We start from the raw sequence: 16,836 nt of genomic DNA on the forward strand, positions 1-16,836 counted from the left end.
TTTCATCCTTCGTATTTCTGCTCAGTAGTTGTTTCTCACATGATCACCCTGCAAGATAGGTAATGTCACTGAAAACTGTGAGTTCAGAAGCTATCTTGTGTCTACATTTGTTTTAAACTTTCTGTATAACGTGATTTAAAATGTACACCTTTTAAATAGGCTCTGGATATTTTCCCTAAAGGGCACACTTCAGTCATTTCAGGAAAATATTAACTTTGAGAAAAGCTTTCTGTTTCAGAGGAATTAATAAATTAATTCTGTCCTTGATTTTACTTCAGTGATATTAACAGTTTTACAAAATGACCAAATCTGCAGGTTAGATGGAATCTAGAAGAATGTTGGGGTATCATGCCCACATGGAAATGCCAATGAATGCATTTGTGAACTGATACAGTAATTCACTTGTTATAAAACAAAATGCATGAAATAACTGCAGTCACTGGAGAACACAGTGACAAACGTATGCAAACTGCCATATTTCCATGTCATGACAATTTTTAGGTTTGTCATTTTAAAAATTTCTGCTATAAGCAAAAGTCGCATGTTGAATTGACATAAGGGAGGAAAAGTAGGTGATGATGATGGACTTCGTGACCACAGAGCCTGAGACATCACCTGGGTCAAATCTGGCTCTGCCACTTGCCAGCCGTGTAACCCCTGTTTGACTTTCTGAACCTCCATTTCTGCATCTGTAAAATGAAACCAACAGCTTTGTGAGAAGTAAGAGAACCTATGTAAATGGCTAAGAACAGTACCAGGCACAGTGGATGCACAATATGTATTTTATGAATGAATGAGTGACCCAAAAGTCACAGACTCAAATGCCTGTGGGCCTAGAAGTGTCCTTAGCAGAGCTTTTGGCTGACCTGAGAGTTCATGCCAAATTCATGTCCAAGGGGGTCCATGGTTGCCATGTTGCAATGAAGGAAAAAAAAGCCCAGTGTTTCCAAAGCCTCTGAATTTTCAAAAGAAGCTGGAGAGATCTGGATTTTACATGCAATTTCTTGATGTTTACACATTGGAATCTAACTTTAAATTTTATAAGGAACAGTAGGCTAAACAAAACTCATATGCTTGATGTGGCCTGTGACTAGCTGCTTTTTGACCTCTGACCTGGGTCCAGGCTTATAAAACAAAAAATGAAGTAGAAAATCAGAGTGAAATCTCAGCTTTAGGAAACTGGATCCAGGACTTTTGTCTTCTGAGATATATGAGATAAGGGGAAAATGGAGATGCTGATTGTAGATGCTAGAGAACTAACCTATGAAGAGAAAATTAACGTCTAATTTTATGCACTAATGTGAAATGCTTACCGCTAAAGCCTAATTATCATGTAGAAGACTATGTATATAGCATTCAAACATGCAGGACTTCCCTGGTGGTCCACTGGTAAAGAATCCGCCTTACAATGCAGGGGACATGGGTTTGATCCCTGGTCTGGGAACTAAGATCCCACATGCCGCGGGGCAACTAAGCCCGTGGGCCACAACTACTGAGCCCACACGCCTCAACTAGAGAGGCTGCATGCCGCAAACTACAGAGCCCACGTGCTCTGGAAACAGCACGCCACAGCTAGAAAAGAGAAAACCCACACGCCACAACTAGAGAGAAGCCCGTGGGCCGCAAGGAAGAGCCTGCATGCTACAACAAAAGATCCAGCATGCCTCAATGAAGATCCCGCATGCTGCAACTAAGACCCAACGCAGCCAAAAACAAATAAATAAAATCTTAAAAAAAACAAATATGCCATCACAGTGGTATAGCTAGTCTGTGAGTTTCATTTTACAGTAGGTATTCTGCATGATCTGTGACTAAAGAACTTCATCCACAACTGAAGCCAGTCTCATCACTTGCGATCAACCTGGTATTACTGTGGCCCATGCCCCATGACCCTCAGTTCATAGCTCTGCCAAACCTGTAGAGGTAAAACTAGGCTAAGCTGATGACATAAGAGGCAAAGTCTTCATGCCCCAAAGTTCCTTTCCCACAACGCTGAAATTCGTATTGGAGTTTATTTTTGAGATAACTAACTGTTATTTTCCCTTAAAGTCAATTTGCTTAATGAGATCTCACAACATCTACGTAGACATACTCAGAGGATGAGGGTTGTAACTAGGATGAAAGGGAAAGAAAGAAAAGGAGGAGGAATAATAAGGTATGGGGAAATATCGAAAAATCTTTGGCAGGGAGTAGCACAACCATATTTGCATTTTATAAAGGTCACTCCAGCAGTATCTTGAAGAAGGAATCAAAGGGGCGGTACCAGAGGCAGAAAGAAAGTCCGAAGACAACTGCATTATCTAGATAAGAAAGTGTGAGGGGAGGGCTTCCCTGGTGGTGCAGCGGTTGAGAGTCTGCCTGCCGATGCAGGGGACACGGGTTCGTGCCCCGGTCCGGGAAGATCCCACATGCCGCGGAGCAGCTGGGCCCGTGAGCCATGGCCGCTGAGCCTGCGCGTCCGGAGCCTGTGCTCCGCAACAGGAGAGGCCACAACAGTGAGAGGCCCGCGTACCGCAAAAAAAAAAAAAAAAAAGTGTGAGGGGAGAGTGATGTCAGCATCAGGGCAGAATACAATGTCCCTAACAACACTGAATCATGAAGAAAGAGAAAATCTGAACAGACCAATAACGAGTAAGGAAACTGAATCAGTAAACAAAAACCTCTCAACAAAGAAAAGCCCAGCGGGGCTTCCCTGGTGGCACTGTGGTTGAGAATCTGCCTGCTAATGCAGGGGACACAGGTTCGAGCCCTGGTCTGGGAGGATCCCCCATGCTGCGGAGCGGCTGGGCCCATGAGCCACAACTACTGAGCCTGCGCGTCCGGAGCCTGTGCTCCGCAACAAGAGAGGGCGCGACAGTCAGAGGCCCGCGCACCGCGATGAAGAGTGGCCCCCGCTTGCCACAACTAGAGAAAGCCCTCGCACAGAAACGAAGACCCAACACAGCAAAAACAAATAAATAAATTACTAAACTCCTACCCCCAACATCTTCTTAAAAAAAAAAAAAAAAAAAAGAAAGAAAGAAAAGCCCAGGACCAGATGGTTTTGCTGGTGAGTTCCACCAAACATTTAAAGAATTAACGCCAATTCTTTTCAAACTCTTCAAAAACACTGAAGAGGAGGGAACACTCCCAAGCTCATTTTATGAGCCCAGCATTACCCTGATATCAAAGACAGATACGGACACTACAAAAAAGAAAACTACAGGCCACAGGTGGTCCAGGATGGCGGTGTAGGAAGATCCTGAACTCACCTCCTCCCACAGGTACACCAAATCTACAACTACATATGGAATATTTCCCTCTGGAAAAGACCTGAAAACTAGCTGACCAGCTCCTTCACAACAAATGATAGAAGGGCCACATAGAGGCAGAGAAGTGATCTCACTAAAACCCCACCCTCAGTGCAGCGACCCCCAGTCAGGAGGGATGTCAACAATGCAGAGCTTCTCAATGAGGAGTGAGGGGTTTGTGCCCCGCATCGGGTGCCCAACCCTTGGGACCTGCAGAGGAGAGGTGAGCCCCCAAAAGGTCTGGCTTGGGAAACCAACAGGACTCACGTCCAGGGGACCCAAAGGGCTGTACAGAACTGAGACATTTCTCTTAAAGGGCTCACATGCAGACTCACTTGCCCTGGGGACCAGTGTAAAAGCAGCAGTTTGAAAAGTGCCTGTTCTCCACCATGGCTGTATCAATTTACATTCCCACCAACAGTACGAGAGGGTTCCCTTTTCTCCACACCCTCTCCAGCATTTATTGTTTGTAGACGTTTTGGTGATGGCCATTCTGACTGGTGTGAGGTGATACCTCACTGTAGTTTTGATTTGCATTTCCCTAATGATTAGTGATACTGAGCATCTTGACACGTGCCTGTTGGCCATCTGTGTGTCTTCTTTGGAGAAATGTCTATTTAGGTCTTCTGCCCATTCTTTTGATTGGGTTGGTTTTTTTGTTTTTTGTTTTTGATATTAAGCTGTATGAGTTGTTTATATATTTTGGAAATTAATCCCTTTTTGGTCACTTCATTTGCAAATATTTTCTCCCATTCTGTAGGCTGTCTTTCTGTTTTGTGTATGGTTTCCTCTGCCGTGCAAAAGCTTTTAAGTTTGATTAGGTCCCACTTGTTTATTTTTGCTTTTGTTTCCATTAATCTAGGAGACAGATCCAAAAAAAAAATATTGCTGCAATTTATGTCAAAGCGTGTTCTGCCTATGTTTTCCTCTAGGAGCTTTATAGTATCCGGTCTTACATTTAGGTCTTTAATCCATTTTGAGTTAATTTTTGTATACGGTGTTAGTGAATGTTCTAATTTCATTCTTTTAAATGTAGCTTGTCCAGTTTTCCCAGCACAAATTATTGAAGAGACTGTCTTTTCTTCATTGTATATTCTTGCCTCTTTTGTCATAGATTAATTGACCATAAGTGCATGGTTTATTTCTGGGCTCTCTATCCTGTTCCAATGATCTATGTGTCTGTTTTTGTGCCAATACCATACTGTTTTTTTTAAACATCTTTATTAGAGTATAATTGCTTTACAATGCTGTGTTAGTTTCTGCTGTATAACAAAGTGAATCAGCTATACATATACATATACCCCCATATCTCCTCCCTCTTGTGTCTCCCTCCCACCCTCCCTATCCCACCCCTCTTGGTGGTCACAAAGCACTGTGCTGATCTCCCTGTGTATCATACTGTTTTGATTACTATAGCTTTGTAGCAATTTATAGTATAGTCTGAAGTCAGGGAGTATGGTTCCTCCAGCTCCATTCTTCTTTCTCAAGATTGTTTTGGCTATTGGGGGTCTTTTGTGTTTCCATACAAATTTTAAAATTATTTGTTCTAGTTCTGTGAAAAATGCCATTAGTATTTTGATAGGGATTGCACTGTATCTGTAGATTGCTTTGGGTAGTATAGTCATTTTCACAATGTTGAATCTTCCAGTCCAAGAACGTGCTATATCTTTCCATCTGTTTGTGTCATCTTCAATTTCTTTCATCAGTGTCTGTTTTTTTTTTTTTTTTGGCTGCACCAGGTCTTAGTTGCAGCATGTGGGATTTTTGTTGCAGCATGTGGACTCTGTAGTTGCGGCATGTGGGCTCTTAGTTACAGCATGCATGTGGGATCTAGTTCCCTGACCAGGGATCGAACCCAGGCCCCCTGCATTGGGAGCACAGAGTCTTAACCACTGGACCACCAGGGAAGTCCCTCATCAGTGTCTTATAGTTTTCCAAGTATGACTCTTGTATATCTGTAGGTAGGTTTATTTCTAGGTATTTTATTCTTATTGATGCAGTGGTAAATGGGATTGTTTCTTTAATTTCTCTCTCTGATATTTTGTTGTTAGTGTGTAGAAACTAACAGATTTCTGTATATTAATTTCCTTCAACTTTACCGATTTCATTGATATGAGTTCTAGTAGTTTTCTGGTAGCGTCTTTAGGATTTTCTATGTATATTATCATGTCATCTGCAAACAGTGACAGTTTTACTTCTTCTTTTCCAATTTGGGTTCCTTTTATTTCTTTTTATTCTCTGAATGCTGTGGCTAGTACAAAAGTGGTGAGAGTGGGCATTCTTGTCTTGTTCTGATCTTAGAGGAAATGCTTTCAGATTTTCACCATTGAACACGATGTTAGCTCTGGGTGTATCATATATGGCCTTTATCATGTTGAGGTATGTTCCCTGTATGCCCACTTTCTGGAGAGTTTTTATCATAAATGGATGTTGAATTTTATCCAAAGCTTTTTCTGCATCTATGATCATCTCCATATGAGATGATCATATGGCTTTTATTCTTCAATTTGTTAATATGGTATATCACATTGACTGATCTATGGATACTGAAAAATCCTTGCATTCCTGGTATAAATCCCACTTGATCATGGTGTATGATCCCTTTAATGTATTGTTGAATTTGGTTTGCTAGTGATATTGTGAGGATATTTGCATCTAAGTTCATCAGTAATATTGGCCTGTAATTTTCTTCTTTGTGGTATCTTTGTCTGGCTTTGGTATCAGGGAGATGGTGTCCTCATAGAATGAGTTCAAAAGTGTTCCTTCCTCTGCAATTTTTTAGAATAGTGTTAGAAGGATAGGTGTTAACTGTTCTCTAAACTTTTGGTAGAATTCACTTGTGAAGCCATTTGGTCTTTTGTTTATTGGGAGTTTTAAAATTACTGATTCAATTTCAGTATTCATAAAAGTTTTAGGTCATGAAAAACAAATAAAAGCAGGGGTAGATTAAATTAGACCAGATTAACTTTGACCCAGTTTAAAAATAATAAAAGAACAAACAGCTGCAAAAGGTATTTTTGAAATTAGAGAAATTTAAATATGGGCTATATTCATGATATTGAATTACAGTTCACTTTTAAAGATATAATGGTAATGTGATTATGCAGAAAATGTCATTCTTATATATGTGTGTGTGGAGAGAGAGAGAGAAAGAGAGAGAGGAATTGTTACAAAATGTTAACAACTGGTGAACCTACATAAAAGATACATGGCTGTTCACTGCACTTTTCTGTAGGTCAGAAATTTTCAAAATAAAAAATAGGGAAAATATTTATGTTTGTATATTCTTTGGTTTGTTGTCATTTCTTTTTTTTGTATTTTACCTGGATTTCCTTTTTTTTTCTTTTTTTTTTTCCTGCAGCTGGGCTCCTGTATTTCAGTGGCAATTCAGCCTACACTAATTGACCACCAGTGAAAGAATTATTTAGGGAATTACACAACATCCAGAAGAGGGCAGCAGAGTAAAAGTTTTCTTTAATTAAAAGATGATCTTAACAGTGTACTGACTTTGCCAAATATCTGAAAATCAGAGTTTACATCACCTCTTTCTCAGGAATAAGCAGTTAGCTCAGTGTTCCTCTTAGAAAACTGAAAAGACTAAGGCAATTCACCGATAACTCCATTTTTCCAATCAAAAACTTAGACTCAGTTTAAGAATAAGAACAGGACATTCTTATTCTCCTATCCCCTTCAGACAAGGGTAACAGTTATAACCAAGGAGAGGCTCTAAAAAGACACTTGATGCCTTTTTCCTGGTTTCCTGTTCTCAAGACCTTGCTCTTGAATTGCCACCCACCCACCCATCCAGCCATTCACCCATCCATCCTGCCAACCACTGTTTGTCTGAGCTTCCCAAACTATTCCTACATGCTAGTGCTCTGCTTAAGAACCTGCAATGACTACCTACCGCTTACCTCAAGATTTTCTAATGGTCTGATCTTACTCTGCCTAAAAATTTTATTTACTACTATTCCTAATGCAAATTTTTGCTCTACTCAGATTGTTACACTCTTGTTCTCTGAACCCACAGTATTCATTCCCACCTCTGCAGTTTTGCTCATGCCAATGGTTCTCAAACGTTTTGGTCTCATACTCTGGTCTGAGAAGCAGCTGAGAGCCAATGGCATAGAATCTTCCAGTTGATATATTCAAAACTGCCATAACCAACTGTGTACTAATATACAGCTCCCGGGGGCACCATTCCTAAATATTTGTATGTTTATTATAATCGTTTTCCACTAGATGGCAGTAAAGTGGCTGGAGGCAGAGGTGAGTTTTGCTAATTCACAGACCAGCAGAGACAATTTTTTTCTTCTCCTTTTTAGGCAGTATGTTATTTTCTTTTCCTTTTCCTTTTTTTTTTTTTTCTTCAGGGGAGAGCATGAACACAGTCCCCCACTACCACAAATTATGCAGTCGAGTTTTTCACATTTGGGGAAATCGCAGGGGTCAACATATCCGGAGTACAATGGATAAGCCTCACCCTGGGAAAACCACCTTTGTGATCATGGTATCTCCCCTGCCAGGTAAGTATTTCATGCAGTATTTTATAAATTAATTGATTAATTAATTAATTAATCAATTAATTTATTTTTGTCTGCGCTGGGTCTTTGTTGCTGTGCGCGGGCTTTCTCTAGTTGCGGCGAGCGGGGGCAACTCTTGTTGCAGTGCGTGGGCTTCTCTTGTTGTGGAGCACGGGCTCTAGGCACGCGGGCTGAGTACTTGTGGCTCGCGGGCTCTAGATCGCAGGCTCAGTAGTTGTGGCGCACGGACTTAGTTGCTCCGCAGCACGTGGGGTCTTCCCAGACCAGGGCTCGAACCCGTGTCCCCTGAATTTGGCAGGCAGATTCTTAACCACTGCACCACCAGGGAAGTAAGTCCCTCATGCAGTAGTTTAGATCCTAAAGCACAAAATAACTTTGAAATACTTTGCGTCTAATTTTATCAATATGCAATATACTACTGTAATTCATAGCACTGACATTAACTTCAATATCCAAAGTTTGAAATGCCTTGTCACAAACTTTCCTTCTCAAAATTTTGCATCACAGTATGTGGCTCTAACACTCAATTCTCCAACATTTTTGTCTTCAGACCCCATTATACCTTTAAAAATTACGAGAATCCTCAAGGAGCTTTTGTTTATGTGGGTTATATCTATTGATATTTATTGTATCATATTAAAACTGATACATTTTTAAATATTTACTTATTAACTCATTAAAAATAAGAATTTAAAAATCTATTACATGTTAATATGGATAACTTATCTTTATGAAAAATAGCTAAATCCCCCCCAAACAGTGAAAAGAATGGCATTTTAATATTTTTGCAAATCTATTTTATTTCTGGCTTAATAAGAGACAGCCAGATTCTCGTATCTGCTTCTGCATTCAATCTGTCTTATCACATAGCATGTAACCCCTAGAAAATGCCACTGCACCCTTGTGGGAGAGTGGGAGTAAAGGCAAATAACCTTTTAGTACTATTATGAAAATAGTTTTGGCCTTGCCAATCTCTAAAAGGATCGTGGGGACCCCCAGCGTTCCTAGGCTACACTTTGAGAACTGCTGGTTTATGCTATCCCTTCCTTTCCACCTCTCTTCTACCTATTTCTCTTTGAGGCACTCCTTACTCCAGTAACTCATACTCAAATGCTATAGTAATTAATATTTAATTTTTTCTAAAGTATATGTTTTTCCAACTACACCATAATCTTTTGAAGCTGTAGCTAGGCACACAGTTATCAATGAATACGTATTTGCCAGTTATGTTACCCACATTAGATGATGTAGCTATTCAAATAGCCTCCAGAATACTCACTAACTTTAAACATCCACTCTCTTACAGCAGAGAACTGTGAAATCATGATTCATGCAAAGTGAGCCTGTCCTCCAGTTTATAGTTTGAAAATCAGTTCTTTCTTGGACAAAGTCAAAGCTCTTAGTTATTTACTGATCTTGCCCATAAAGAATATTAAGTGGATAAATACTGCCAAGAATTCATAAAATGTTTGAATATCTGCTAGTTTGTCAACATAAACTCAGTCTTTTCATCATTTTCCACAGAGAAAAAACCTTAACGCCCTCCTCTAAGGGTGGGAAGAGGACCCTTCCTTGCTTGCCCAGGAGCAGATAAACATTGGTGGGTTCACTCAAAGTAGTTCAGCAGTTCCCTCCTGCATTTCCCTACAAGACTGGCTTTCCAATTCTGGGCTATTTTAAATCTTACCTTCTCATCTCAAACCTCCAATATTCCCCTATAACTATTCTCAGTTGAAGATCTTGCCTCATAGGTCAGTGAGAAACTAGAAGCCATCAGATTTAGCCCTCAACTTTCTCCAACCAAATCCCCTAGTATCCATTGAGTGCACATTCTCCGCCTTCCCTCCTACTGCAGTTGAAGATGTATCCCTGCTCCTGTCAGAGGACAACCTCTCCACTTATGCTCTGAATCCACTCCCACCTTTTCAAGAACTTTATTCTGGAAATTACTCATACATCTATATAAATTTCTTTCTTTCTGTTGGATCATTCTCATCAGCACACAAATATACTATAGGATCTTTCATCTTACAAAATTTCCCTTCACCTTTGGCAGAGAAATTGCCTCTCTTTCAGTAAAACTTACTAAAAGAGTTGTGTACATTTGTTTCTCCTTCCCCACCTCACATTTTCTCCCCAACACACTCAAACTTTTCACCAAAACTGCTTTTAATCAAGTCATCATGGGCCTGCATCTTGTAAAATTCATGGTCACTGATCCATCTACGTTTTTGCCATCTCCTTTTTCTTCATGTCCTCTGGCTGAAGACTCTGAATTTTATCTCCAGCTATGGCTTCATTTCAAAGCTCCAGATATGGATATTCAACTAGTTACTTGTCATTTCTCACAGGTATTTTAAAACTTCACCCTCCCACATCCAATCCATCATCAAGTCAGGACAGCTCCTCCAAAATATAATCCTAATCCATCCACTCTCTCCATCTCCACAGCTACCACTCTAGTGCAAGCTATCATTATCTGTCACCTAAACTACTGTACTAGCCTCCTAATTAACCTTCATTGTGTGGTAACTGCCCATTTAATTGTCCACAAAATACTCAAAGCGATCTTTTAAAAACAAGAATCAAATCATGTTACTTCTCTGCTCATAACCCTCCAATGACTTCCCATGCACACTAAGAATGCTAATTCCTCACCCAAACCTGCAAGGCCCTCCATGATTTGGCCACTTCCCTGACATCACCTTTCCCTTCTCCTTTACTATCATGTTCCAGCCACATGGCCCTCTTTTCCTTGCTTGAATATATCAAACTCCTCCCCACCTCAGTGCCTTTGCATTTCCTATCCAGAGACTTTCCCCATAGATCTTCCCAAGTTTGGTGCCTTCTTGTCATTTAGGTCTCAATCATACATGGCACCACCCTATCCAATGTTGCTACCCCTATTCCCACCCCAAGTGACCCTTATAAAGAGGGTGAAGTCACAGGAGGAAACAGATGACACACACAAAATTATCCATCCCACTCCCTTCTCAGTACCCTACCTCATTTTCTTCAGGGCACTAATCGCTATCTGATATTATTTATGTGTTTAATATCTGTCTCCTACACTAGAGCCTGGGATGTAGTAGGTGGTCAATAAATTATATGTTGAAATCTCATTTTGAACTCTGGAAGTTACAATCCATTTAGGGACACTATTTGTGGATTTTAAGGATATTAATAATAAAGTTTATCTATCCTACATGGCATTTTTGTGATTAATAGCATAAATGGCTTTTAAATGAAAAAATACAGCACACATATCTTTAGTTGGGTAGACTATTTCAAGAGACTGGAAACAATAGGAAGTAGGGGTAAAGGATCAGAGCAAAGAAGGTAATTTTGGACAGCAGCACATCTCTATGCCTACCAATGCTAACCTTTTGCTTGTTGTATATTATATATTAGAAAATTGTCTGCCTGTCTGTTGTTTCTCATTTATTTGTATTTAAAATTTTATGTAAATCATTAAAGACAAAACAACTACAAAATATACACTCTTTTCAACTGCATTTGGTATGTTCATCAAGAGAGAGCATATCCTGGGACATAAAACAAGTCAATAAATTTAAAAGAACTGAAAACATACGTGTTCTCTGACCACAACAGAATTAAGAACCAATTACAATAAGATATCTAGGAAAACTCAAAATATTTGGAAATTAAAAACACTTCTAGGGACTTCCCTGGCGGTGCAGTGGTTAAGAATCCACCTGCCAACAGGAATAAAGACGCAGACATAGAGAATGGACTTGAGGATACGGGGAGGGGGAAGGGTAAGCTGGGACAAAGTGAGAGAGTGGCATGGACATATATACACTACCAAATGTAAAATAGATAGCTAGTGGGAAGCAGCTGCATAGCACAGGGTGATCAGCTCGGTGCTTCGTGTCCACCTAGAGGGGTGGGACAGGGAGGGTGGGAGGGAGACGCAAGAGGGAGGAGATATGGGGATGTATGTATATGTATAGCTGATTCACTTTGTTATACAGCAGAAACTGACACACCATTGTAAAGCAATTATACTCCAATAAAGATGTTAATAAAAAAAAAAAGAATCCACCTGCCAATGCAGGGTACATGGGTTCAAGCCCTGGTTCAGGAAGATCCCACATGCTGCAGAGCAACTAAGCCTGTGCGCCACAACTACTGAGCCTGTGCTCTAGAGCCGAGCCACAACTACTGAGCCCGTGTGCCACAACTATTGAAGGCCATGCACCTAGAGCCCATGCTCCGCAACAAGAGAAGCCACCACAATGAGAAGCCTGTGCACCACTATGAAGAGTAGCCCCCACTCACCACAACTAGAGAAAGCCTGAGCACAGCAATGAAGACCCAACATAGCCCAAAATAAATAATAAAATAGTTATTAAAAAAATAATAAATAAAATATAAAACACTTCTAAATAATTCATAGATCAAAAAATAAATCACAAGGAAATTTTAAAAATATTTTATACTGAATGCTAATGAAAATACAATATATCAAAATTCCCAGGATTCAGCAAACATAATGCTTGGAAGGAAATTTTTAACTTTAGATACATATATTAGAAAAGAAGAGAATTACAGTAAATATTAAACTCGCTTACTATCAGTGATGTTAAGGTTCTACTTTAAGAAGCTAGAAAAAGGGCAAAATAAACCCAAAGTAAGTAGGACATATAAAATAATAACAAAGAGAAATGGCCAAAATAGAAAATAGACAAACAACAGAGAAAATTAATAAAGTCAAAAGCTGTTTCTTTGAAAAGATCCACAAACTTCCAGTTACAATGATGAAAGAAAAAAGAAAACATATCACCAAAATCAAGAATGAATTATCACTACAGATCATATAGACATTAAAAGGATAGTAAGATTATATTTATGAACAACTTTATGCTACCAAATTTGACAACTTAGATGAAATGAACAAAATTCCATGGCTAAACTTGAAACAAGATGAAACAGAAATTCTGAATAACCCTACATCTTTAAAAGAAATTGAATTCATTTTCAATGAAAACTAGAAACCCACAGTTTCACCAGAGAAGTCTATCAATATTTAATAAAGGAATAACACCAATCTTATATTTAAAAAAATTTTTTTTAGAAAGTAGAGGAGAAGGAAACACTTCTTAACTCATTTTAGGAGGTCAGCATAAGCCTAATACCAAAACCTGAAATAAAACTACAAACAAGCCATGAAACCAAAAATTTTAAAATACTTCAAAATAAACATGGGATGACAACAAAAGCATATAAAAACCAATAGGGTATGACCAAAGTGTTACTCACAACTGAGTAGGGTTATCTCAGGAATCCAAGGATGGTGCAACATTTGACAGTGTGTCATTATAATTCACTCTATTAACAGAAAAACAGAGAAAAGCCATGTGATCATCTCAATAAATAGCAAAGAAAAGCATTTCATATTCATCATTCAAAACTTAAGACAAAAATTCTTGACAAATCAAAAATAGAAGAGAACTTTTTAAACTCTATAAATTATACCTACCAGAAAATTACAGTAAATATTAAACTCAAAGGTGAAACCTCAGAAATAGAAGAATGAAGTATATTCATACAAAATAATAAGGGGAGATTGCAAAATATATCTTTAATAAATAAAAGTTGAATATACAAAACACACTCACACACAATTCTATGATTTTCTACAGGAACATACACAGATAGGTACATACATAGAAATAAGATTGGCAGAAAACACATCAGCCTGATAACCTCTGAGGAGAGTGGTAAGGACCAGGATTGCTGGAAGCACAGGTTACAGGGTGTGGTTATAGGAGACTTTTTAGCCTTATCTACCATGTTTCTGTTTGTTATAAGGAGAATGCTGTTTTCATGAATTACTTAGATAACCAACAGGTAATTTTAACACCATGAATTTAAACTCAACATAGTATTGGAAGTCCAAACCAGAGCAATTAGGCAAGAAAAAGAAATAAAAGACATCCAAATTAGAAAGGAAGAAGTAAAACTATCACTATTTGCAGATGACATGATATTATATATAGGAAACCCTAAAGACTCCACCAAAAAACTGTTAAACTACTAAACAAATTCAGTAAACTTGTGGGGTACAATTTCAACATGCAAAAATCTGTTGCATTTCTATACACTAATAAAGAACTAGCAGAAAGAAAAATTAAGAAAACAACCCCATTTACAATTGCAACAAAAAGAATAAAATACCTACGAATAAATTTAACCAAGGAGGTGAAAGACCTGTCCAGTGAAAACTATAAGACATTAATGAAATAAACTGAAGATGACACAGATGGAAAGATATTAAATTATCATTGATTAGAAGAATTAATATTGTTAAAATGTCCATATGACCCAAAGCAATCTACAGATTCAATGCAATCCCTATCAAAATCCCAATGGCATTTTTCACAGAAATAAAACAAACAATTGTAAAATTTGTATGGAACCACAAAAGATCCCAAATAGCCAAAGCAGTATTGAGAAAGAAGAGCATAGCAGGAGGCAAAATGCTCCCTGATATCAAACTATATTACAAAGCTATAGTAATCAAAACAGAATGGTATTGTCATAAAAACAGACACACAGATCAATAAAACAGAATAGAGAGCCCAGAAATAAACCCATGCATATAAATAAATTTACAACAATTAATTTACAAGAAAGGAAAGAAGAATATACAATGGAGAAAGGACAGTCTCTTCAATAAATATTGCTGGGATAACTGGACAGCCAACATGCAAAAGAATGACACTGGACTACTGTCTTACACCATACACAAAAATTAACTCAAAATAGGTTAAACACTTGAATGTAAGACCTGAAACCATAAAACTCCTCAAAGAAAATATAGGCAGTAAGCTCCTTAACATCATTCTTGCCAGTGATTTTTTGGATCTGACACCAAAAGCAAACTCAACAAAAGCAAAAATAAATAAGTGGGACTACATCAAACTAAAAAGCTTCTGTACAGCAAAGGAAACCATCAACAAAATGAAAAGGTAAGCTGCTGAATGGAAGAAAAAGGGTTAACGTCCAAAATATATAAAGAACTCATACTTATCAACAGCAGAAAAACAACCTGAGTTTTAAAATGGCCTCAAGATCTGAACAGATAGTTTTCCAAAGAAGATATCTAAATAGCCAACAGGTACATGCAAAGATGCTCAACATCACTAATCACCAGGGAAATGCAAATTAAAACCACAACAGATATCACCTCACACCTGTCCGAATGGCTATTATCAAAAAGACAACAAAAAACAAGTGTTGGTGAGGATGTAGAGAAAAGGGAACCCTTGTACACCATTTGTGGGACTGTAAATTCGTGCAGTCACTATGGAAAACAGTATGAAGGTTCCTCAAAAAATTAAAAATAAAACTACCATATGATCCAGCAATTCTACTTCTGGTTATGTATCTGAAGGAAACCAAATCACTGTCTTGAAAAGATTATCTGCACCCTCACGTTCATTGCAGCATTATTTACAATAGCCAAGACATGGAAACAACCTAAGTGCCCATCAATAAATGAATGGATAAAGAAGATGCAGTATATATATATATACAATGAATACTACTCAGCCATAAAAAAAACCACGTTATCTTGCTATTTGCAACAACATGGATGGACCCTGAGGGCATTATTAAGTGAAATAAGACAGAGACAGACAAATAGCGTATAATCTCACATATATGTGGAATCAAAAAAAAAAAGTTCATAGAAACAGAGAACAGACTGGTGGCTGCCAGGAGTTGGGGGGTGGAGGAAATGCATGAAGGGGGTCAAAAGGTACAAACTTCCTTTTATAAAATAGTAAGTCATGGGGATGTAATGTACAGCATGGTAACTATAGTTAACAAAATTGTACATTTGAAAGTCACTAAGAGAGTACATCTTAAAAGTCCTCATGACAAGAAGAAAATTTTCTATATATGGTGACAGATGTTAACTAGATTATTGTGATCATTTTGCAATGTATACAAATATCTCATCATTATGTAGCACACTTGAAACTAATATTATGTTATATGTCAATTATACCTCAAAAAAGTAAAGAAATAAGTAAATAAGTAAGATCTGGGCAAAACGGTCCTTTGTACCAGAGGTACATTGTAGATGATTAAACTATATGGTAAAAATTTTAAAAGCACTGGAAATATATACAAAAACTACTTTTTTGTTTTTAAAGATAAGTATATTACTATAGGTAAGAAGTCAACTAGTTCCTTTTAGTTCCTTTTAAGTTTGGAGACCTTAAAGTTACTCTTTGAATGCCATTTGTTACACATCCTGGAACTGAATTGCCCCCATTTAGCAAATCAGGTAAATCTGGAGGATGTCAATTTACCAAACACAACACCTGACAGCACAGCCTCTAGAGTTTGCCAATTATCCTATATAGGAGAGTGAAATAGAAACTTTGACAGATATTTTTTCTTTCTTTTTATTCCTTTTTGGAATACAACAAATTAGTCCTAAGGCTACTTGAATTTGCCTGAATTTTCACTAGATCTGACTAGTTCAATTTAGACTTTTAGGTTAGGATTTACCCTCAATCTCAGGCAAAGAACAGGAAAGCTGACTTTCCAGACTGAGGAAACGGCATCAACCCATTTATTTTTTAATAAACACCTGCTGATTTGAAGATGGTTGAGTTATTCTAGTAGTTTACCCCCCCTGCAACTAAGCGTGGTCTAATTAATCCTCTCCTAAATGTGCGCGCGTGTTTGTGAAAATACACGAGCGAATGGAGAAAGGAAAAGGGAATACGGAGCCCTCCCACAGCTCTACGCACCTCTGTTTCAGCGAGCTGGGGTCAATAAAGCAGAGGCACGGAGACGCGGCGATAGGAGGCCAGGAGGTACCAGGGTCGCCGAGCGCGGCACTGAGTGCTGAGACCGCAAAGGGGAGGGACGGCGCGGCCTCTACTCCTCCTCGGGTCGGGGCGGGCCCGAGAAGACCCGCCTCCCCCGTGCCGTCCTCATCACGGCACCACAGGACACCC

At 38.6% G+C, this 16,836-nt stretch overlaps 1 long non-coding RNA gene across 1 annotated transcript; it reads right to left on the reverse strand.

The window, feature by feature from the left end:
- Positions 1–544: 544 nt before the first annotated feature.
- Positions 545–16,711, reverse strand: LOC308615903. Its single transcript, XR_014015635.1, has 3 exons — positions 16,627–16,711; positions 13,118–13,186; positions 545–689 (listed from the first exon to the last, which is right to left on the reverse strand). It is a non-coding gene; the product is annotated as an uncharacterized lncRNA (long non-coding RNA).
- Positions 16,712–16,836: the final 125 nt, after the last annotated feature.

The sequence above is a fragment of the Mesoplodon bidens genome (assembly GCF_964165515.1).
Source record: "Mesoplodon bidens genome assembly, chromosome: 4".
NCBI classification, from domain to species: Eukaryota; Metazoa; Chordata; class Mammalia; order Artiodactyla; family Ziphiidae; genus Mesoplodon; species Mesoplodon bidens.